The sequence below is a fragment of the Cervus elaphus genome, chromosome 30, assembly GCF_910594005.1.
Source record: "Cervus elaphus chromosome 30, mCerEla1.1, whole genome shotgun sequence".
NCBI lineage: Eukaryota > Metazoa > Chordata > Mammalia > Artiodactyla > Cervidae > Cervus > Cervus elaphus.
In genome coordinates, this window is record NC_057844.1 from 27,184,883 (window position 1) to 27,208,627 (window position 23,745).

Here is a 23,745-nt window from a genome sequence, read left to right on the forward strand (position 1 = left end):
ACCCAAAGACACTCCAGCTCTTGGCTTAATGAGTCACTTGCTGTTTTTGATGGTGGAGGAAAATGGGGCTCACTTGCCTACTGCTCTCTTAGCCAGGGAGCAAAGTTACCCCCAGAGGAGTGGAATGTATATCAATTGAGGAAAAGAACCACTTGAGGGACCAGAATGTGAATTATTTCTTACTGTTTCCTCCTCATTAGTTTTTACTTTCATTCTAAGGAAGGTTTGCACAGAACCCCATTCCAAATCCATTCTAAACTTTCAGCACCCACATTCAAACTCATAGTAATGAAATTATTTTGAGTTGTGTTCTAGTCTCTGCTTAAAATATCTAAGCTATCATTCAAATAGTTTATGAGATTCTTTTCCCTCCATGAAGCTGTCCTGGATTAATTAAAGCATTCACATTATCTGAGATCCTCAGGGCCAGGGTAAAGGTTACTTGAGGAAGATTTCTGAGACTTAGGTCTAGGCCAGTCCTGAGCAGTTGAGACCAGAAGGATAAGAGCCACTCAAAGAGGCAGAGAAGCCAGAGGTCAGTTTTGAAAATCAGCAGAGTCATACTTGATTGAAATTTAAAGCTGTAGTTAAGACGCAGGCTGGGACCAAGACTCTGAAAAGGCATACTTAAATCAGGTACCTATGTTTAATGCTGTTTAAGAGAACAAGGTCAGGACATTGACCTTGAAAGAGATGAACTCCCCAGGGTCCACGCTTGCTGGTTTCTGGCTTCAACATGTGGCATTGGGGTAGCAGCCAGTAGGGTTCTTGAATGGCTCTGCTTACACTAAGTACTAATTTATGCATTCTCTATTTTCATATATAACTCTGGTAAAACCAGAGGCTTCTGTTTCTCAAGGAGGTCAAGTTGGAGGGGCTCAATTAGTGTCCAAACAGAAATAAGCAATTGATTTTTTACCTGCATCTTTGGAAGAACTTTCATGGGAATCTGATTCCACATTGTCCTTTCCTTTTCCTTTTTTTCCACATCTCCACTAACCTTTCCGATAACAAACTCCAAACTTTCTGCCACTGTTCAGCCTTAGAAGGTTTTATACCCTTTGCCCTTCCCTGCCTGAACCTTTTATAATGTATATTGTGAAATCTGTCACTTATTCTTACAGGTTTCCTCTCAATCTCCTGTTTAGCCCCTCTCAATCCATTCTCCAGATTCTACATCAGAAAGATCTAGGCTCTGGACTAGCCTAGACTTGTTAGAAGGCTCAGATAAGCTTTACCTTGGCCCTAAGGATCTCAGGTGGTTAGGAAAGCAGGCAGCAGGCAGTGGCTCATCAGAAGGTCTTTGTTCTGACTCAGATTTTTCTCTTTTCTGTCCACTCATATGGATTTTCTAGTTTTTAATGAACCCTGCTTTTCTGACTCCCATAAAATAGTCTGTTCCATCACTGTGACCTTTCCAAATTTAAATTTCCAGAGAATAAGGTCTAACATATTAGGCAATTTTGAATCACTAGTGTGTTGCTAATAAGCTATTAATAATTAGAATGATGGTGAAGAAGACTAGATCTAACATGACTTAGAGAAGAGTTGAAATAAGAGGCTGAATCTCATTGGGTAGACGTCTAGGGGAGTCAGCCGTACCAGGAGGGGTTGAAGATATTTGTATATCACTCAACTTCTTTTTTTCTTTAAATGTATAAATTTAAAAAAATTTTTATAGTGCTGTGTTGGTTTCTGCCATTGATGATCTTTTCATAATCCCACACTCATTTTCAAGACATGTGTAAGGAAATATCGTGTAGAGACACCCTTCGAAAGAATAAGGAACATTTAAGGGGGGTGTTAATGATAGATATCATTTAGTGAACACTCAGTATACGCTAGACTTTATTACCTAGGCTTGATAGTTCTCATTATAACCTTAAAAGATAGCTACTTATCCCCATTTTACAGTTATAGAAACTAAACCTCATTTTGAAGAATTTTTCTAAGGCTATGCAAAGAATAAACAACAGAACGTTAAATTAAACCTCTGCTTCCTTCACCATTTAATATTGATGTGTAAATGCATTAACTCATACCTTGCATATATGCCTCATGTGACTATAGGTACTAGATATAGGACACATCTAATATATCTATAGAATCTATTGTTGTTGTTTAGTCACTAAGTCATGTCTAAATTTTTTGTAACCCCATGGACTGTAGCCCACCAGGCTTCTCTGTCCATGGGATTTCCCAGGCAAGAATACTGGAGCGGGTTGCCATTTCCTTCTCTAGGGAGTCTTCCCAATCCAGGTATTTAACCTGTGTTTCCTGCATTTGCAGACATATTCTTTACCACTAAGCCACCAGGGAAGCCCCATAGAATCTATAGCTGTACAATTATATATATATATATATATATATACACACACACACACACACATACACGTATGTATGTGTATATATATATTCACACATACATGAAATAGAACTGAATGTATCTATCTATATTCAGTTATATCAGACTGAAATAGAACTGCTAGGCAGTAGAAGGAGGTGGTGGATTAGAATTGTTGTGACCAGAAGGATCAAATTTCATCTGGAACAAAACTTGGCTTTAGAAGAGTTTTTCAAAAAGACAGAATTATCCACCTTTTGGTTTAACCTGACATGCTGTCACTGCAGTTATCATGTCATTTTCTCATGTAGTGTGAATTTGATAACTAAATTTAAGGAGTTTCCCATTTAACTTAAAGATGTTAAGTGGAAAGAAAAATGGGGCAGATGAACTTGGTTTTTAAAGTGTGGGAGAAGAAAAAAATCAAAGCAGAGTGTGGAATGTGGACTCCAGGGAGAAAAGAAAGGTTCATGTCTTCATTCACTCATGTATCCCCTTAATACCCAACACACAGCAAGTTCATTGCTGGGGAGGAGGATACAAAAGTCTCCGTCATCAGGGAGCTCAGCCTCTGGTGGGTCCATGATGAATAAGGCATGGGTTGTGCTCAGTGATCTCAAGCCATGGGAATGCAAAGGAGAGAGCAACTTGTTTTCTTGATAAAAGGAGGGATTGGAAGGAAGGAAGTTTTCTACTGTCTCAAACGATGGATGGGCATTTCAAGAATGGAGAGCAAAGAACAGCACAGGTCTGGCTCTGAAGGGAGATCTTGCATGAGCAGAAGTAGGGAGGTGAGTAGGAACTGGCGATACACTGGGAAGAGCAAACTGGGGGTGTAGTTAGGTAGCTGAGTACTTGGGGGTGGAGGATAGGAATGAAGGGAAGGACAGCATAGAGAAAATAAATCTGTATGTGTACTACTTTAGGTTCTTGAGGGAAACATGAAAGTTGTCTTTTCTTTGGACCACTATTGGGAAGCTGATATAGCTAGAGGAGTACTGTTTTCCTTAATAATTGGGCTTAACTATCTACCTCAGCCAACTGAAGAAAAAGCCTAGTGGTAGTATCTTATGGCTGCAGTGACAAATTACTAAAACAATGAAATTTTATTCTCTTGAAATACTGGAGGCTAGAAATCTAAAATGAGACTTAGGGTCCAAAATCAAGGTGGTGGCAGGACTGTTCCTTAAGGAGGCTTCAGGGAAGAATCTAATCCTTGCTTTTTTCAGCCTCTGATGGTGCCAACATTCCATGGTTTGGAATTCAGCTTCTGCTCTGGCATCATAGTGCCGTCTCTTCTGTGCTCATATTTCCCCCTTTCTCTCTTATAAAATCACTTGTGATTATATTTAGTTGATCAAAATAATCCAGAATAATCTCCCCAATTCTAGATCCTTAATCTAATCACATTTGAAAAGTGCTTTTTTTTTTTTTTTTTTTGCCATAAAAGCTACTAATCACAGATTCCAAGGGCCAGAACATGATATCTTTGGCACAGTTATCAGACTACCATAAGCATCCTGGTCTCCTGGTTCTCTGGTCCTTCCCAGATGAACTGTTTGATTCTCCAGACACTTCTGAGATATGCTTGGCCTCTTGGGCTGCAGATCTCTCAGAAAGTGAACTCTGAAGCTATCTGAGCCACTCTCAGCCTTGAAGTCTCTATGCCTTCTGTGGAGGGGAGAATCTGGCTAAACAACCTTTAGATGTTTAGGGTTTGAATTAAATAACACTGGGCAGAGAATGGCTGCAATGCAGCTCTGACAGCTGAGAAATGCAAGCAATAAAATGTCAGCGTACATCGAAGGTGCAAAGTGGAACAGTTTGAAAAATTAGTTGGTTGCTGTTGATACAGGACCAGATAACAAGAGTATGAACAAAGAAAGGGCAGCTCTATGGACATATTTCTGCAGACACCAAAATACATCTTGCCAGTTTAGCTTTGGAGCCATCTTCTTTTGTTGTTTTTCCACACCCACGTCCAATCTGGCAAGTTAGCTTGCTGGTTCTGTCTCTATATATTCCTGTGTCTATTCTCTTTTTTTCTCTGCCCTTGTTTATATCTGTGCTTAACTCTGACTCCCCCTACCTGACCCATGAAAACCTAAGCTTATTTCCAGCACTCACCCCTCCCCAGGAACCACACCAGTCACATTTCTCTCTCTGCTTATTGTCTTGCTGGTCTCTTCTCTGGTTTGGTCCAAATGATGAATCCCTATCATGTTCTCCATGGACCCTTCTTTCTTACCCTATTTCAAGGCACGGTCAAGCTCCTTGTATTGCCTAGGTTTTCTTATCTCACAGTGTTTGTCTTTCTTTTCAGCCATGGCAATTCATGGGTCACATATTCTGCCTTCTACATCTCTGGACTTAGCCCACCATCCTCTAAGCCCATCAACACTGGTTAAAATAACCATTTTCTCCCCTAATTCTGTGATTAAATGGAGAACCAATGTGGATCAACCTTACAGCTTCAACAAGTGGAATACAGGGCCCTGAACACTTTCACTCTATACCTCACCAGGAGACAGTGAAAATGGAATGATATATGGCACAATAGCTTAGAATAATGTGAGAATGTAGGAAGAACTCAGTAAACATTAGCAGTCATTGTTATTGCTATTAGCTTAGTTTCTCATTATAGATCAGTTCTTCCTAGTATTACAAATCAGTTATCTTTGTAGGTCCATTGTTTGTAACTTTATTTGTCTAATTGTCCTTTTCTGTAGAAAATCCACGTCAGTGTAGACGACTTTTGAATGTAAGCCCTGCAATTCAGTCACCAATGTTTTGACTAGTGTCTAGCACAGCACAAAGCCCTTAGGAAGATTTATAAAATATTATTCAAATATGATGATTCTTTAAAAAAAATCAAAAGAATCTATTGATGCCTCATGTCACCTTCATCACATGCTTTGCTGTGTGCTTAGTCACTCAGTCCTGTCCAACTCTTTGCGACCCCATGGACTGTAACCTGCCAGGCACCTCTGTCCATGGGGATGCTCCAGGCAAGAATACTGGAGTGGGTTGCTATGCCCTCCTCCAGGGGATCTTCCCAGCCCAGGGATTTAACGCAAGTCTCCTGCATTGCAGGTGGACTTTTTACCTTTTGAGCCACCAGGGAATGCTTTAATTGTCATTTTAAATCAGAGTTACAACATACAGAGACTGGAGAAGGGGAAGTTTATTAGGAGGGTATCTATTGGCAGATGGGGCTAAAAGTGTTCTGACTTGATTGGACTACTTGTCCTCTTGACCACCACAAACTCAGAGGCAAAAGGATAGTTCATGTAAGCAACTTGAATTTTAAGAATAGTTTCCATCTTCCTAATCCAATGTGTGAGATTATTACCTGACACGAAAGAAGACCTGTTTAAAACTATGCTAGGTTAGACAGTTCTTCAGGGGTGAACTGAGTATTCTCTTTGATCCAAATCTATCAATGAATAGTCCTTCTGCTTCATCTGTACTCACTTCGTAAGAATGCAATTGCATGCTCTTCCAAAGAGGCATACTTCAGTGTCCATAGGCGGTTGATGTTGCTGTTCAGTTGCTCAGTCGTGTCTGACTTTGTGCGACCCCATGAACTACAGCGTACCAGGCTTCCCTATCTTTCCTATCTCCTGGTGTTTGCTCAAACTCAGGTCCACTGAGTCCATAGGAGGGGAGGGGTAGGAATATTGGAAAAGAAGCCAGTCAGAAAGAAAAGAAGGATTATGTCCCCCTTACTCACCAATTCATAGCATGATGCACAACATGGAAAACACATTTAATGCGTGTCATTGCATAAATGGATGAGTGAATGAACAGATGAATCTGGGGACCGTAGAGAAGATTTGACTCTCTCATTGAATGTGAGAAGGTGATTCTTCCATTTTGTCCCTTACTGAGGCAGGTCAGATGGAGTACAGCTCCTGAGGATCCTCTCTCTGTCCATAGGCAGTTGTTGTTGTTGTTCAGTTGCTCAGTCGTGTCTGACTGTATGCGACCCCATGAACTACAGCGCACCAGGCTTCTGTGTCTTTCCTATCTCCTGGAGTTTGCTCAAACTCAGGTCCACTGAGTCCATAGGAGGGGAGGACCTGCCTGGGACCTGAAAAAGTCTGCCTTGGACCTGAAAGCTTCCTAAGATTTGGGGTAGAGCTGGGAGTGTCATAGCTGCTCCATCTTCTCTCTTCAGGCTCCACAGGGGCTAATTTATTATACATTAGCTCATTAAACCTTTATTCTAATGCAGTTACTATGCCTTTATTTTCTCCTTAATGTGCAAATTATGAAGATTGCTCAGAATGTGAAAATTGGCCTTTATTTCTCTTGCAAAAAGTTTCCATACACTCAGCAGCTCTTTGCAATGTTATTTGGAACTACGTCCAATGCATTAAAATGCCGAGAGACCTAACAATTTTTCTCACTCCTTTTCTGCACAAAATCATTACTTTTTTTTTTTTTTACTGTAAAAAGGTCATTCTGTATCATCCCCAGCAACAGTTGGACACATTTATGGATGCAGAGTAGTAGCCCATAGTGGATTTAGCTATGATTAGCCACCTGGCATCTACCTAGCTTTCCTACTTGGAGAGAATCCCATGGAGGCTGAAGAAAGGCAAATATTCCTTTTCCCAGCTCCTTGGCTGCTATAAAGTGAATGAATAAATAAGCCTGGTCCATCCCATGTCCTCACCAGGGTATTGAATCCAGAGCCTGTAACGTAAATAGATGGGACTGTGACAGTGAGCATGGTACCCTGGGTTAGGTCACAGGGTTCCACGGCAACAGGCCTCCATAGTCAGTATGGGTCATGGTGTCCACGTCCGTGATGCTCACGTGCAGTGACCAGCAGCAGTGGCAGCAGCATCCTGACCAGACTCCTTATCAGGTATGGTTGGGCTGTATTTCTGGCTGCCTGGACTTTCATGGTTTTTCATGGCTTTTTCAAACCTGGTTCTATAAACTTCTCATTGATACTAGAGGAGGATAGTCTTCCAAAAAGTTTTTGTGCTTTTGGTACTAAAAATGTGGTACCCAGCTTCTACACATTTGTAAGTATAGATAGTGAAGTAAAGTGAAGTCGCTCAGTCGTGTCTGACTCTTTGCGACCCCATCGACTGTAGCCTACCAGGCTCCTCTGTCCATGGGATTTTCCAGGTGAGAATACTGAAGTGGGTTGCCATTTCCTTCTCCAAGTATAGATAAGCCCCTCTTAAAACAACCCCAGTAAAGTATATGAAAAATGTAGGTTAACAGACCTGATAAATTAAATACTAATTATGTCTTTTAAAGATTTTCTATAAATTGTTAACTTCCCCAGTGAATTCTGAATAAAGTAAGCAGTAGACAATAAATTAGGTAAATATGGCTATCAAAATAGATTACAAGAGGACACATTGTTTAAAAAGCATGTGGATTGCAATGGCTGTTTTTGGTTATATCAGAGTCCGAGTTTCTAGGGAAGGAGAGCAGTTCTGAATTCTTGAGCCTTGAAGCTTTTTTGGAGCCCCCAGTCTCTGCAGACTGAATGCTCATAGGTCTTTCCTCTTAAGCTTGCCTTCTGGGTCTGAATCTCTCCAGTTCAGCTGACAAGATCATTCTGCCTTCAGAAGGAAGCACTGCATTATCTAAGGTTATGCTAGAAGAAATGGTGGTAGTGGGTAGTGACATTTACAATCAATTCTAGAAGCACTATATTGCTTGGTTTGCCTCCATACTGTGTGCATTTGTTTCTGTTTGAAACATATATGCTTTCGACATTTCACTGTAATCAAGGAACCAAAAATAACTCGTAAATGGGCCTAGCATTTTTACTTCAGGTGTGGATTTGTTGTTTTTGTTGTTGTTTGTTTGTTTCTGTCTTCAGGCCATAGTGTAAGAATCCACTTGGCTGATTAAAGTTTTGCTGTAATGTCAGATGGTATGCATCCTGTTCTGCACCCACCTAGTCGATAGCTCAATTTTTAAATTAGCTCAAAGAGAGACTCTTAAATGGAAATCAATGGTGAAAATGAAGAAACATTATTACCCTAGTAATTGATAACACTTCATTTTATTACAGGAAAAAGTTGAAAGTAGTGTGAACAAGAGTAATAAATGGAAAGTAGTGTATATACTACTCATGTGTTTTTAAACTAAATGATCCCAGATTTTGAAGAGGAAGTAAAAGAGAAATTCACTAAGCTCAGATTACATTTCTCCAAATCTACATGCCTAAGAAAAAGTTCTTGTTAAAGAAAAATGTGCAAAAAATACATACACCTGGCATAAATAGTCACATTTTTATGGCCAAAGAACTTTATTTTGAACTTTAACTGTGCTCATATGCTGTGCTACATCTGTGCTGAGTGTGCTCGGTCATGTCTGACTCTTTGTGAATGCGTGAACTGTGGCCCACCAGGCTCCTCTGTCTATGGGATTATCCAGCAAGAATACTGGAGTAGGTTGCCATTCCCCTCTCCAGGGGATCTTCCTAGCCCAGGGATTGAACCCTTGTCTCTCACATCTCCTGCATTGGCAGGTGGGTCCTTTACCACTAGTGCCACCAGGGAAACCTATGCTCATATACCTTAATACTAATATCTACATTTAAATAGATACTGAATTGATCTTATTTGAGAAGCTTTAGGGACAGGTTTGGGTTTCCCTGGTGGCTCATTGGTAAAGAATCCACCTGCCAATGCAAGAGACGCAGGAGACCTGGGTTCGATCACTGGGTTGGGAAGATTCCCCTGAAGAAGTAATGGCAACCCACTCCAGTATTCTTGTTTGGATAATCCCATGGACAGAGGAGCCTTGCGGGCTATAGTCCATGAGGTTGCAAGAGTCAGACACGACTGAGCGTGCACACATACACACGCATGCACACAGGCAGATTTGACAATCCTGGAGTCTTTCTTTTTTTGTGATTCAGAATGATTAACTGATTCATCTCTGAAACCTAACCTTTTTCCTTTAAACCATTTCATGCCTTCCAAGCACCTTTTACAAAACTTTGCTTTGGGTACCTTGAAGTCATCAGGTGAGCACATTCTTTAATTCCTTCCCTGCTACCTATCAATTCCCCCCTCCTCTAAATTCTGAGGAGCTCAGGTCTCTCCTGCTCTCCAGCATCTGCACTGTGAGCACCTTGCCATCCACACCCCCAGACTCTTCTGGCAACCACTACTCTTTTTACTTCAATCTCTCTTTTCCACCAACATCCCCCCATCTTGTGCCTGCCACTCACTCTTAACATAGAAACATATACTCAGCTATCTCCCAAGTGAAAGCAAAAACATTCAAACTCAAAACATCAGCATTTTATTGAGTACGAAACACCCTCTCTGTTAGCTCTGTAAGGACAAGTCCACCTTGCTCTCTGTCTCTTTTAGTTCACTCTTACTCTGACTTCCAGTCCCATCTGCTCTGAAAAGACTCTGATGAGGTCTTGATTACTCACATTTCACCAGAGCTGGTAGATACTTCCAGGTTCATATCTCACTAGATCTCTCTGGCATTTAATCCAAGTTGCCATGACCTCCACTTAAAAGTCTCTTGCATTGGCTCCCTTGGCATTTTTCTCTTGAGGTCTTCATCCTTCCTTTCTGGCCTCTCGTTACCACATTTATAGATTTCTGGATAAACTTTGATGTGACTCAAGGGTTATATCCTTGAACCTGCACACTCCTCAATGTATTTCCCACCAAAGCCCATGGTTTCTGATATTCTAATGACCCCATAATAGATATTGTCTCTTTAAACTTTTTCCTGACCTCCAGACTTATAATTCCCATCATGGTTGGACATGATGGTTCCCATCATGGCTTTATTGCATTTTACTCCAGACCTACTTTGCCTCCCCCAGTGATTCTCAAAAAACAAAAACAAAAACACTGAGAAACACCTAAAACATCTTATACGGTTTCCTGTCACAAGCTTTGTCCTGATCCCAGCATGTTTCTGTCTGTTACTAAGTCTTACTTTCTGCTTAGGTGACATTCTCTCTAATCCATAATTTCTTCTTTGTCATTTAGCGTTAGTCTCAGGCCATATTCCTTCCCCTCTTGATCATCCTAACAGTCTCCCACAGATGGTGTCTGTTTCTTCTCTGACTCCCTTCACTGCAGTGCTCTCTGCTACTGCCATAGGGGGACCTTCTGAATCACGAAGCTGCCCGCATGACTCTTCTGTTTGAAAGCTGTCACGGTTCACCAGAGCTCTCAGGGTTATTCTGGACTCTTCTCATTACTCTGTTTAATGTTTCCTGTAGTGTGGGATTCCAGGAATACTGAAGGAAAGGAAGAGAGGGGTTCTGTTCACTATCAATCTTACCAGAGGTAGATAACACCACACAATGCTTCTCATAGTTATTTGGTTAAGGAATCTTTTTTTCTTTTTTCCCCAAGATAATGTCAGAGTTCTTAGAGTCCATGTAACACGTTTTGGAACATCCCCTTCCAATTTTATTTCCTGACACTTGCCCTTACTCACTGTACTCTAGCCAAATGGAGATCGTTGAGGTTCCCAGAAAATATGATACTCCCCCGTCACCTGTGTGCCTTACACAGGTCTTCCCTTTGCCTAGAGTATCTTTCCCTGAGTTATTCATCTAAATAGCTCCTGTTTTTTCAGGATGAGCATCACTGGCTCTGAGTGTTCTTCCTTGCTTTCCTTCCTCTCCTGTATCTGATTTTGAATTTCCTCCTCTGTGCATCTGTTAAACTCATAGTATGTACAGCATCTATCCACATCCGACACTATGACTGTGTCCTGCTTGACTTTTGTGTCCTGGGAATCTAGATATTGCCTAGCACAAAGTAGATGTTCAGTAACCGTTTGCCGAATTCACAAATGAGTTAATAGATCAGATTGGAGAAGATGAAAATCTGACCCAAGGGGACATCCTTGTGGAAAGGTTTGTGATCAGGGCAATGGCTGAAACCAGCTGTGCATGTCTCAGAAAGCTGCATCCTTCTGGAATGGAAGGAGAGGAATTAGAGAGGGTTTGGGATGTTCTGGAGACAGAAGAGAGGGAACAAGTGCAGGAGCTAGACTGGTTCCTGGCTTCCCTGGTAATACATAACAGATAATTTGACAGAATGAGATTTTTACATGGCTTTTTCCTGATGATAAAAGCTGTATATAGTTCATTGTAGAAAATTCAGGGGTCATGGAAAAGCACCGGGAAGGAAAAATAATCCCATTGCTCAGAAAGGATCTTTGTTAAGATTTAAGGTGAAGTTCTAGGTCAGACTCAACAAAATTCAATCGTAGTGTGATACTAATTTGAGGTATGGTTTTCTTTATTTAATGATATGCTGTAATCATTTTTCTAGGTCATTTTATATCCTTACACAACTTGATTTTTTTATAAGCTGAGTGCATTCTATTGTATGCTACCTTTAACTTCAGTTTAATGACTAATTATTGTTGAACTTTAGGCTGTTTAAAAATTTTTACTGCTTTAAATAACATTGTGATGAATATATTTATACATAAGAAATTGCTGTGTCAAAGAGTTTGTTTATTCTGATGGTTTTGATTTGTACCACCAACCTGTCCTCTAGACAGATGATGTCAATTTGTACTTTAATAAACAAGATATGAGAATTATATTTTTCACTTAATCTCATCAACTGGATTCCAAGAAAAATCCTGTGCTATTCGTGAGATGAAAAATGTTATCTCCTTTACTTCAGTGGTTTTTGTTATTAATGATACTGTAAACTTACTCATTTATCTTTTTAACCATTTGTATTTATTTCTTTATAAATTGTCATTTGCCCATTTGTACTGGGATATATATTTTGATTTTACTGATGAAGATGTAATGAGGTTTAACCTTTAAATTATATTTTGAAACACAAATTAGTGCTATTAAAATCATTAATGATAAATATTACAGGTGTTCTGAATCTACAAAATTAGATATCAATGAGTTCTTAATAATAAATGGATGACAGTCATTTAAGTCTTTGCAGTTCTCAGGAATGAAAATGTAGAACTTTTGATCAGATTATCACTTCCCCTTCATCTGGGTTCTCAGAATATATTTTAAATCACACTGTGTGCATCTTTGTGTGTGCATCTTAGTGAAAGACCATAGGCTTGGATTCAAAAAAGAGCTGAGTTAGAATTCTTGCTCCATTTCTATGAGTTTGTGAATTTGAAACTCAACCTCCTTGAACTTGTTTTCTTTTTCTGTAAAAGTGGGTGAACAAATCTTTGACATTGGGTTAGTGTTTAAAAATGAAGTGAGATACAAGAGAGAAATCTAGATTAGTAGTTAGAACGTAGTGGATGTACTATAATGAATCTAACAATTGATACTATATCCTGATTGTTTACTCTATATGGTCTGGACTAAAAAGTTATGTATAAGCTTTGTGAGGAGCAGCTGAATGGCATAAGGGACTAACTAGTTGAGTCACAATGGGAAATGTTGAAGACTGATTTCTAGGAGTCTGTGAGGTGACTGAGCCTCTGAGATTGAAATGAGCATGCAGACTATTCCATTCAGAGCCTGTGCCCTTGCCATATCTCATATATTTTATTTTTTTAATTTATTATTTAATTTAAAAAAAAATTTTTTTGGCTGCATGGCATAGCATGTGGGATCTTAGTTCCCTAACCAGGGATCAAGGCTACATCCCCTGCATTGGAGGCATGGAGTTTTAACCACTGGACTGCCAGGGAAGTCCCGGCTCATATATTTTAAACCAACTTATTATATGTTTTCTAACCTGACTTCTCTGCCTAATAATCTAGTTTCTATGAGCAGTGTCACTTTGGATCTGTCTCTGTTTCCATCCTCTTAGTTAATTCTCTTGGGCTTTTTGAAATGTTTGTTAGTGTCTCCCCCTTTCTGTTGCCATTTCTGCTCCCTCATTGAGGCCCTCATCAATTTTGATCTGGATAAATGTAGCTGCCGGCTGGTGGGTGGCTCTGACTTCAGTCTCTCCCAACTGCAGCCCATTTGTGAAGTGATTCTTCATCATCTACCACACCAAATCCAAGCCCTCTTGTTCTTTTAAAGCCCTCTCTAATTTGGCTGCGATGTGCACATTCAGTTCAGTTCAGTTCAGTCGCTCATCATGTCCGACTCTTTGTGACCCCATGGACTGCAGCATGCCAGGCCTCCTTGTCCATCACCAGCCCCTGGAGCTTGCTCAAACTCACGTCCATTGAGTCGGTGATGCCACCCAACCATCTCATCCTCTGTCGTCCCCTTGTTCTCCCGCCTTCACTCTTTCCCAGCATCAGGGTCTTTTCCAACGAGTCAGTTCTTCGCATCAGGTGGCCCAAGTATTGGAGTTTAAGCTTCAGCATCAGTCCTTCCAATGAATATTCAGGACTGATTTCCTTTAGGATTGACTGGTTTTATCTCCTTGCAGTCCAAGGAGACTTATCTAACACCACAGTTCAAAAGCATCAATTCTTTGGTGCTCAGCTTTCTTTATAGTCCAACTCTCACATCCATACATGACTTTGTATACAACTCTCATATCCATACAAACCATAGCTTTAACTAGATGGACCTTTGTTGGCAAAGTAATGTCTCTGCTTTTTATCTGATATGCACATTTCCAATATGCACATGTTTGATGGTAACTCCTCATACTATCCAACATGCCCTTTTTGTCCTGCAGAACACAAATCATACTTGTTTTTGACCTCCCCACCTCCACCCTGGTGCTCTTTTTTTCCACTCCCATCAGCCTATCAATATCCTGACCACTCTTTAGGACTTAGCTTGCGATCTTTTCTCCATGAGTCTTTCTCACATCTATCTCTTACTTCTCTGAATTTCTGTTCCCAGATAATTGGTATCATGTTTAGGGTTAATGCTTTTGTGTGTGTTGGTTTTCCTTCTACAGCCCTGCTGTGAAAACTCTGGATGAAATGCTTAACTATACACATCTCTAGCCTTCCCAGTGCCTGCCCAGATCTGGCTCAGCAGGTCCACAGAACCCTCTGTCAATGCTGTGAAGAGGATGTGGCCGCCACGAGGCAGCCACTGAAGTCTGGGCTCTTTGTGCCTCTGAGCCTTCACTTAAACTCTTGCTGCTGGGAATGCTTTCTTCCTCTAGCACTTCCCTGTGCAGTCCTGGAAGATCTAATAATCTTTCTTTCAAGCAGTAGCTCAGTTTCTCTTTATAGATCTCATGATTTTTTTTCCCAGTGTATAATGATATCTGCCCTTATGTCATATAGCACAAATCATCAACTCTTTTTTCAACTTAACCATATGCTATTGGTTATTGTAACATCAGTGCTTCTTGTTTGGTAAACTGTGAGCATATCCTGCTTTGAGAATCCTGGGCCCTGTTTTTAGGCTGGGGTTATTCCTTAGGTTCCCCCTTCCACTCCTGGTCCTGGGGATTCCTCAGCTTTTCTCTTCTCTTTGCAATAACCCCCACCCACTTTATATCTTGGGTTCTCCTACTACTTGCTGAGGAGTTAGCTCCTGGTATCAGTGCACACAAACATATAGATTCTTTATACTTTTAGGATCCAGCTGATAACTAAAGAAAATATGAAGTTGGGGGAAATACACAGGATACCCTTGTATTTATTATATGAATATAATAAATAAGCTACAGAAATACAAGATATAATCATTATACTTATAACATCTTGCTTATAATTTTGGGTGTTTTTTTGCTCGCTGGGTCCTAGAAATCCTGCTTGTCTCTAGCATTTGTCTTATAATTGAATAATTTAGTTATCGCCACAGTGATCCACTGTGTATCAGGTACTGAACTGGGAGCTAGTGATGAGTCAAACAATTCTTGCCATTAACCTATAAGTATGCTGAAATCCTTGTGTTGGAAAAATACCAAGTGCTCTTTAAACCCCTTCTTTTATTCAGAGCCTGCAACCTAGGTCCTTAAGTTACATTTTTCCATGAAGCTCTTCGGTCCTAAAACTATAATTAGAAGGAGAATAATAGGCTTTAACTAGAATTCCATAGTTGCAACTTCAGTGTGACTATAAAGTGATGACACTGATATTTTAATAAGAATGGTACAAGCTATACACAAACTATACACAAACATGAGAATGGTACAAGCTATACACAAACTATACACAAAGCTATACACAAACATGAGATTTATCATTTTAAGTAATTCTCTTGAGAGGATACACATTCATTTTACTGATGTTGCTGTTGCTAAAAACACATTTAGCATCTTTTTCGATATTGTTTCCAAACCCATTTGATCAGCATTTAGCAAATTATACCCAACACATTTTAGCTTCACCTAATTTTGTGTCCTAAATAGTAGACTCTAGTTTAATCATAAATCTTATTTTTCAGATTCAGCTTAGAATAACTTTTAGCCTTTTCCAAAACATATACATACATACCTCCCAGTTGGTAAAGATTTGGCACTTTAGGACAGATCTCCCCAAAAATGTGCTTTTGTTTCTAAAAACAGACCTTCAAATGTAATTCTCAGTAGGTTCTGAGCAAGGGCAGAATAATTAGAATTATATAAAGCTTCCCACGGGGACCATTTTGATTGACAACCCCAGGTTAGGATGGGTTACCTGGAAACAGACTTTTGAGAAGTAAGATCACTTTCAGAGTGGTATACTGGGTAATACTCTTGGGAAATACAGTCTTGGAAAGTTAGAAAAGTAGGATTCAATAGAGGGGAGAAACTGACCCTCAGTGCAGTTGTTACATGGAAGTAAGAATTTAGGATTCTGAAAACCATAAGAATTGTTCTATCCCAATAGGTCCCATGTTCTGAATGTCCTTCTAATTGTACAAAAGACCAAGACAACTTAGTAAGGAATGCTATTTCATGAATACAATATAAATTGATGATCTGCCAGTAAGCTTCTCGTGTGATAGTTGTAGGCCTACTACTGCAAATAGAATTACGCCATTTAATAAAATGGCCAAAAAAGGGCATCCAGTTAGGGAATCCCAATGTAATTTACATTTCTTAAATAGATTGTAATTATATTATAATTACAGGAATTATTTCCTAGTTTCCCTACTTAATTCAAATCGGCCCAATTTCATCATTTGAAGTATATTTTGATTAACATTGAATCTACACTAGCAGGTTTATATGGAGAAAGGAATCCATGCTAATCAATTAAATCAGACTCAATCAATGCCAGAAGAGTAAGGGGCAGCTGAATTCCTGCCTTGGAGTTAGCATTTCAGTAAAATTCTTAGCCTTGACTGATGCTTGCTACTTCTTTGTCCAAATAGGAGCTGAAAGAATAAATGAAAGTAAGTACATTGTTTTATTAGCTTCAGTTTACTCTCAAACAAGAAAGAGAACCTTGGAAGTTCAGCCTGCCCTTTTAGACTGTGTAGGTAAGATTCTCTGTTAGAACATGTTGGGCTAAATGATCTGATAAATCAGGGTTTTGTCTGGACTGCAGGCTCTTCCACCATCTACAAATTCCTCTTCAGGTCCCCTTCTAGCTAGGTCCCCTGTGCTTCCACATAACTGCATACACCTCTCTTGCAACATTTAGGCATCTGTGTGCGTGTTTATCTCCCCCATCGGATTATAAGCTACTCAGCAGAAACAGTATCCAGCTACCTTAATTAGGTAATAGGAGCTTTAATATCATCACTTTGTAGATGAGAAGGAAACAGTAGAACTTGTTCAAAGTCTAATGGCTATTCAGAGATAAAGCCAGGATTTAAACTTACAAAAGTATAACTCTCCTCATGCCTGTCTGTGAAGTGCTCTGCCCTAATCATGTCTGTATCTCCATTAATGAGAAAGCACCTAACCCATATGAACCCAAGTCTCCTACATTGCAGGTGGATTCTTTACCATCCGAGCCACCTGTTTACATCCCCCCAGTGAACTGATACCTGATAGTTTTTAGCTCTCCAAGTAATTCAGTGGCTTGTGTAATAGACTTCTCTTTATCGAGGAATGTAGAATTTTTTGTCTTAACCAAGGCTATACCAACATAGACAATCCAGCAATATCCTCCAGCCCTTGTCCAACTGCTGAGACACAGAGACTATGATTGACTTTCAAGAAGTACCCTTCCAACCTGTAATGGGATCCCTCCCTTCCTTTTCTTTAGAGTTGGAAATTTCAGGAGAGAGACTTCCTTTGGGAGAAGAAGGCAGGTAAAAATGTAACTAGTTATTTGGTACCTGCATTCCACTTGGCCTTTCAAATCATTCATTTACATTTTTTAAAATTCTTTTTCCCTATTGGGAAGATTACCAAATGACCACCATGCTAAGAATGATCCCTGACACGTTGTTGGGAGAGCATGTGAATAGGGAGTGGTCACGTTAGTTCTCTAGTATAAATTTTGCTGTCTAGACTCCTGACCTGATATTGAGTGGAACTCAATTGATATTGAGTGGGGCTGAGTCCAAGATGAATAAAAGTACAAGAATCCTGAGAAATAAGTTGTTATACAAACTGTTGGTAGCCTAAAGGATTCCCAAATCTACCTGCTCTTATCATGGTCACTAAGGATACTTGGGTAGAATACCTCAAGTCTTGGGTGGAATCACCTGGATAGAGCAGTCAACTGATCTATCATAGTGTGACAGTATTTTAAGATAAAGAGATAGCAGCCAATTGATTTCCCATTGAAACTAGACTCATTGGGCTGCAGATCACATTGGTGCAATGGTTTTTCTGCCAGATTGCTATAGGACATACTGAACTTCTTAGTTTAGTTTTCTATTTCATTATCATTGCATTTTATGCTGCTTAGGTAGCAGGACTTCATGACAGCTTATAAGGCATCTTTGGGCATCTGCTGGTTTCTCTGGCACAGGCTGCCATATAACCCCACACAACCTCAGTCCTCTACAAAGGCATTATGCCATCCGGATTGCACTGCCCCATTGTGTCTGTCACAGTGTCTAAATTATTTACCTACTCTCTTTGTATGTCAAAGAGGATGAGGGCTGAACCAGGATGAAGGATGTATTACAAAAACATAGGAATTATTTCCTAAATGACAATTTCTAGGACTTCTTAATATTTCTAACCTTTTTAGTTGAAGGTAATTCCCTGGTGTATAAAAGCATATCCTGACACTAACTTACAAATGTTTTATACATTATGGTACAAAATAGGGCCTTAGCATAGATTATTCCCTGGAAAAAGAAAATGCATATTTAGATTGAAGACATCGATGGAAACAAGATATTCAACAAAGACATTGTATAAGTTTCCAATGGTTGCTGTAATAAATTATCACAAATTTAATGACTTAAAGCAGCAGAGATTTATTATCTTATAGTTCTGAAGGTCAGAATTCTGAAATAGGGCTTATGGGGCTAAGATCAAAGTATTGGTAGCGCTTCATTCCTTCTGTAGGCTTCATGAGAGAATCCATTCCTTGCCTTGCCTAGCTTCAAGAGGCAGACCATTGTCCTTGGCTCATGGCAACATCCCCTTGACCTGTACTTCTATCATCATCATCATCCTCACATCTCCTTCTCTATCTCTACCCCTCCTGCTAACCTTGTGACTGCATTTGGCTCACCGAGATAATTCAAAATAATCTATCTGAAGATCTTGAACTACACCTGTAAAGTCCCTTTTGCCACTATATGGTGACATATTTATGGAGGTGCTGGGGATTATGGATGTCTTCAGGAGGTTATTTTTTTCTGTCTACCATGGATACTATTGCTTCTGGTGTTAAATAAAACTTTTAGTTATGGAGATAAAAGATATGATTGTTTGCATTCCCAAAAGACAGAATGAAGATCATTAGTAAAATCGCTCAGTCATTTCGCTCTCTATGTCTTGTCGCCTGTTGTCCAACATCTTCAGTGACTGATGATATATTGACACTTTTTTGTGTACACTTGCTTGCTTATCTTTCTCTTTTCTTAGCTATGAACAATAATTAAGTACTGCACTGTGCACATGTCCACATGTGAATGCATAAGCCCTACAAGAACATTATTACAGGGGCAAAAGTGAACTCCCTTCTACATGCATAATGATCTGATGCATGTCTTTGAGCTGTTCTTCAGAAATTAAGACCTGCCCCCCTCAGGCTGAGGATTGCGACTACATGCTGACCACAAGTACATAGACCCCAGATTGATTGGAATGAGAAGGTTAATGATTAAGATTTTGGAAACATCACCACCATCCTATTATCTCACCACCAACCAAGCAGGAAAAAAAAAAAAGTTCGTGAGGTGCAATCCTTACCCCAACTGTTGCTTTTTAAAACCATTACTTGAAAACCAGTGTGGAGTTTGGGTCTTTGAGCATTAGCTGCCCATTCTCCTAGCTTAGCACCCTTCAATAAATGCTGGGCTTTCCTTAATCATTTGAGGGGAAAAAAAAAAGCTCCCTTCTGAAGCCTTTTGATGGTAGCATCTGTGGTAGCCAAGAGATCCTACAGCTTTAGATTTCTCCAGTCTTGGAAGTTGTTTAGGTTGGAAATAGTTGCCTTTCATCCTCAGGCTCATAGCTGAGAAGAATCCTGTCAGATTAGGTTAGAGTTTCTAGAATTGTCAGAGCATGTTACTTTATAGTGACTCTTCCATTCCTAGAATATCTTAATCTTGTGTATCTCTACTCATTTATTTCACAGCTCTAGGCAGAATGTGAAGTCGCTCAGTCGTGTCCGACTCTTTGTGACCCCATGGACTGTAGCCCACCAGGCTCCTCCATCCATGGGATTTTCCAGGCAAGAATACTGGAGTGGGTTGCCATTTCCTTCTCCAGGAGATCTTCCTGACCCAGGGATTGAACCTGGGTCTCCTGCATTGTAGGCAGACGCTTTACTCTCTGAGCTACCAGGGAAGTCAACCCTAGGCAGAATAGAAGCTGGTTAAAATCTCAAATATCTTGTTTTTTTTTTTAATAAATGAATTTTAAAGTTCTAGTTACATTGATGACACAAAAATATAAAAATCAACATATACATATATATGAGAATGTTCTATTTATATATGTAGTAATTGTACACTTCAATAAGACTGAATGATTCATAGCAATTATCAGAAAGAAGCACAAATATGAATCTTAAATCTTCTAAAAGATCTCTATGTTTTCCCTTAAGGGAAAACTGAGTTTGTTTTTGCTAAGTAGTATTTTCTTTTTTATTTTATATTATATCAGATTTATATAATTTACAGTTTTCAAGATGTTCATCAAATATCTAGTTTTCAAAAATCTAAGTATTAATTTCCCCTCTCTGAATTATGAAAGTTCTCTAGAATATTTACGGTTTAGAGTAGTAAGAAATGGAATGCAATGCAGTATGTGGCATTCTCTATTATTCAAAGGTCTTTCCTCAAGCAGAAGCTTTGGATACTTTGTGATTTTGTGGTAGAGTACTTAAAACCATTCTTTGGTTTTCCCATTTGTAAAGTGAAGAGCACTGTTTTTGCTTTTTAGAATACTAATTTGAGCAAGTTCATGAGGAGAAAATTGCAGTAATAATCAACTGTTTCAACATGCTTTCAAAAAATGAAAGAATAATCAAAAATGGATTTACTGTGTTCACCATACAGATTCTTTGAAAGCTAAGAGATCTGGAGTCTGGTCCAGGTAGAAGATGATTCACCAGCAAATAATTTAGAATGTTCTGTGGTTTGTTCTCTGATGGCAGTAAGGACTAAGTGCTAAGATAGTGTCAAAGCCAAAATGCCTCATTTTTCTGAGTGAGCAAAGGAAAACTTCAGAGAAGTGGTTTATTGGAAATGTCTTTAAGTCTTTTTTACTATTTCAGATACGGATGTTACTGGAGAAGGATGCTGTGGATTGACAAGTCAGCCAGAGGGGTGAGTTGGAAAATTTTATTTTTCTCAAATAGATCATAAAGCTGTTACAGACATGATAAAGAAGTGATACAAGATTCTAAATATATGGACATGTTTTGAGAGTATCATTCTGCTAAAAGTGGAACAGCTGATAAGCTTATGCCTATTTTTGCTGGCAGGTTCATCATTTATAGGCAGTAAAGAAAGAAAAATGTTAGTGAGATAGCTGGTCCAATTTGAAAAGTTTTCCGACTTTGCAGAAGAAATTTATCAGATGATTTGATGACTGCAGTTTTGCTCAGTAATAAACCACAGACTCAAGTGTCAATCGAACCTAGATTCAAATCCAAGACATACCATTTACTCGCTGAACTACCTTGAACAACTTAGTTCTTTGAGTCCTCAATTTTTCACTTGTGTAATAAGGAAAATATTAATTCAGATAACATAGAATTGCTGTCAGGCTTAAACAAGATAGTGCTTATCAAGTGCTTAGGTCACAGTAGGCACACAAAAGTTTATTATTATTATGAGTAGAAATAACTTTAGAAAGGGATAAATAAATGAAGCCTGCATAGACCCTTCTTGCTACACTGTCTTCCGCAAGAACATTACCTAATTTTGCAACCTAGATGCCTGGCATAAAAAAGGAAAAACTGTCTTTTAGGAATCAGAATCAATTATCTGTTAATAAGACCAGACTAACATGTATTTTAACCCTTCTGCCACAAATTAATCTGAAACTTTGCTAATAAAATTTGATTTTTTTCCCTTCTTTTAAAACTTGCTGTGAATTGCATCTAAATTTACATTAAGTTGGCTATCAAAATCTTCTGCTTTTATTACAAAAGACTCTTGTAGCAGAGGGAGACAGTTTAAATGCATGAAGAATGAAGTAGAATAATGATTTGGGACATATATTCTGATAATTACTACTTCCTTTCCCTAAGCTCTCCTGCAATAAATGGACTGTCTTTTAAAACTTCATTAACAGGAGATTACAAATTTTAATGGTGTACAATAATTTTACCTTAATTTTAGTAATGTATTCCAGGTATCTGTTCTTCCTATTTTCCTTGAAAGATTCTCATGATTCAAAAAGTTCTTTAAGAATTGAAGTATTATATAGCATTGGTACCAAATGCTTTTATATTTTAATTCTCATGTAAGAGATTATTAAACCTTTAATACTGCAAGTGAATCAACAGATGAGTTTGTTCTTACACAAAAGCAAATTCTTTTTATCAACTTTTAAATTTTTAATAGGAATTAAGGCTTTCTCTGCAGTACATGTGGTTTAGTGGATAATGCACTAAGAAAATCTGGCAACCAGTGCTTTAACCAGACCTAAGTGCTTAAATTGCCTGGGCTATAATTCAAGAAAACATTTGGGTCATTTTAACATTTAACAAAAAAAATCACATCAGCAATGAATAGGCTTTCATGCTGAAAATGGCAGCTGTCCAATTCAGAGACCATCAAGGACAAAATGTTGATCTTTCATTCACTGGTCTGGCAACTAACCTTTGTAACAGTGACTTTTTTTTCACTTTTTCTGAACATGTTTCATTATCAGTGATGTTTTTAAACCTCTGAATTTGAGGAATGTTAATATACTGAAGCAACTAAGTAAACAGATTATGCAATTTTATGCAAAATCCTTTTCCAAAGTTTCAGAAAGAGCCAAAAAGCTTTTCTGGAACAGTCTTGGGTTTAGAAGTAACTTCTAAGTAGGAAAACAGAAATTTCCTCCCCAAGAGAAGTTGTCCTTTAAAACTGTCAAGAATAAACAAACAACAACAATTATTCTCTGGTTCTTGCTTCCTCAAACTGTAATAGTTCTGCAGATTGGTCCTATGAGACACGAGAAGCCTCTGCATTTTCTCTAAGTAAGAAGTTTCGGATTTAACTTCATACTTGAAATTGTTCTTCCTGTCTCATCATGTTATCAATTATACCCTGAGACATTTTTCAGCTTCTGTTTAGTTGATTCCCATACTCTTCTATAGAGACTGTCACAGATGATCAATTTCTCCAGAGTTTAGAGTTTAATTTAAAATAATTTTTTTTTTTTTTTGCAATTTTCAATGGAGGATGAGTAGGGGAGATGAAGAAAGTGGCAACCCACTCCAGTAGTCTTCCCTGGGAAATCCCATGGAGAGAGGAGGCTGGCGGGCTATAGTCCATGGGGTCATGAAAGAGTCAGACACGACTTAGCGACTAAACAACAATGGGTAGGACAGGATAACACTTTATAATATGTTATTGTGAATCCCTACTTCAATATTATTTTATATCCAGCTGATCCAAGAGTTGAAGATGTGACATTTTTAGCTTTGGGGATATTTATGTACTTTGGGGTTACTATGTACTTCAAAGTACTAGCTTGGCGAAAGGACAAATTAAGATATTAAATAATTTAAAAAAAAAAGAACTAGCTTTTTCTCAGCCAGTTCATTGACCCTCAGGAGTTATACCTGTGGAGATATTAGGTGGCACATTGCTTTAGAATAATCTTGCCTTGTTCTCCACTCCCTTTCCTCTCAGCCAGTCTGAGGACCCTGTGTCTCCTGTGACCTCAGAGCATCCATTCTCTGAAATCATTTTCTGCTTCTGCTGGGAAGTATGATATGGAGGGAGTTCTGGTATATCATACAGAGACTTGCAGTTAGACAAGTTG

General features: G+C 38.9%; 1 long non-coding RNA gene across 1 annotated transcript in view; it reads left to right on the forward strand.

Moving 5' to 3' along the window:
• The window catches only part of LOC122686614, a 546,075-nt gene that overhangs the window by 322,105 nt on the left and 200,225 nt on the right, over positions 1 to 23,745 (forward strand). Inside the window, exon 7 of the long non-coding RNA XR_006338856.1 lies at positions 21,035 to 21,086. This is a non-coding gene — a long non-coding RNA (uncharacterized LOC122686614). The remainder of the gene's footprint in view (positions 1 to 21,034; positions 21,087 to 23,745) is intronic.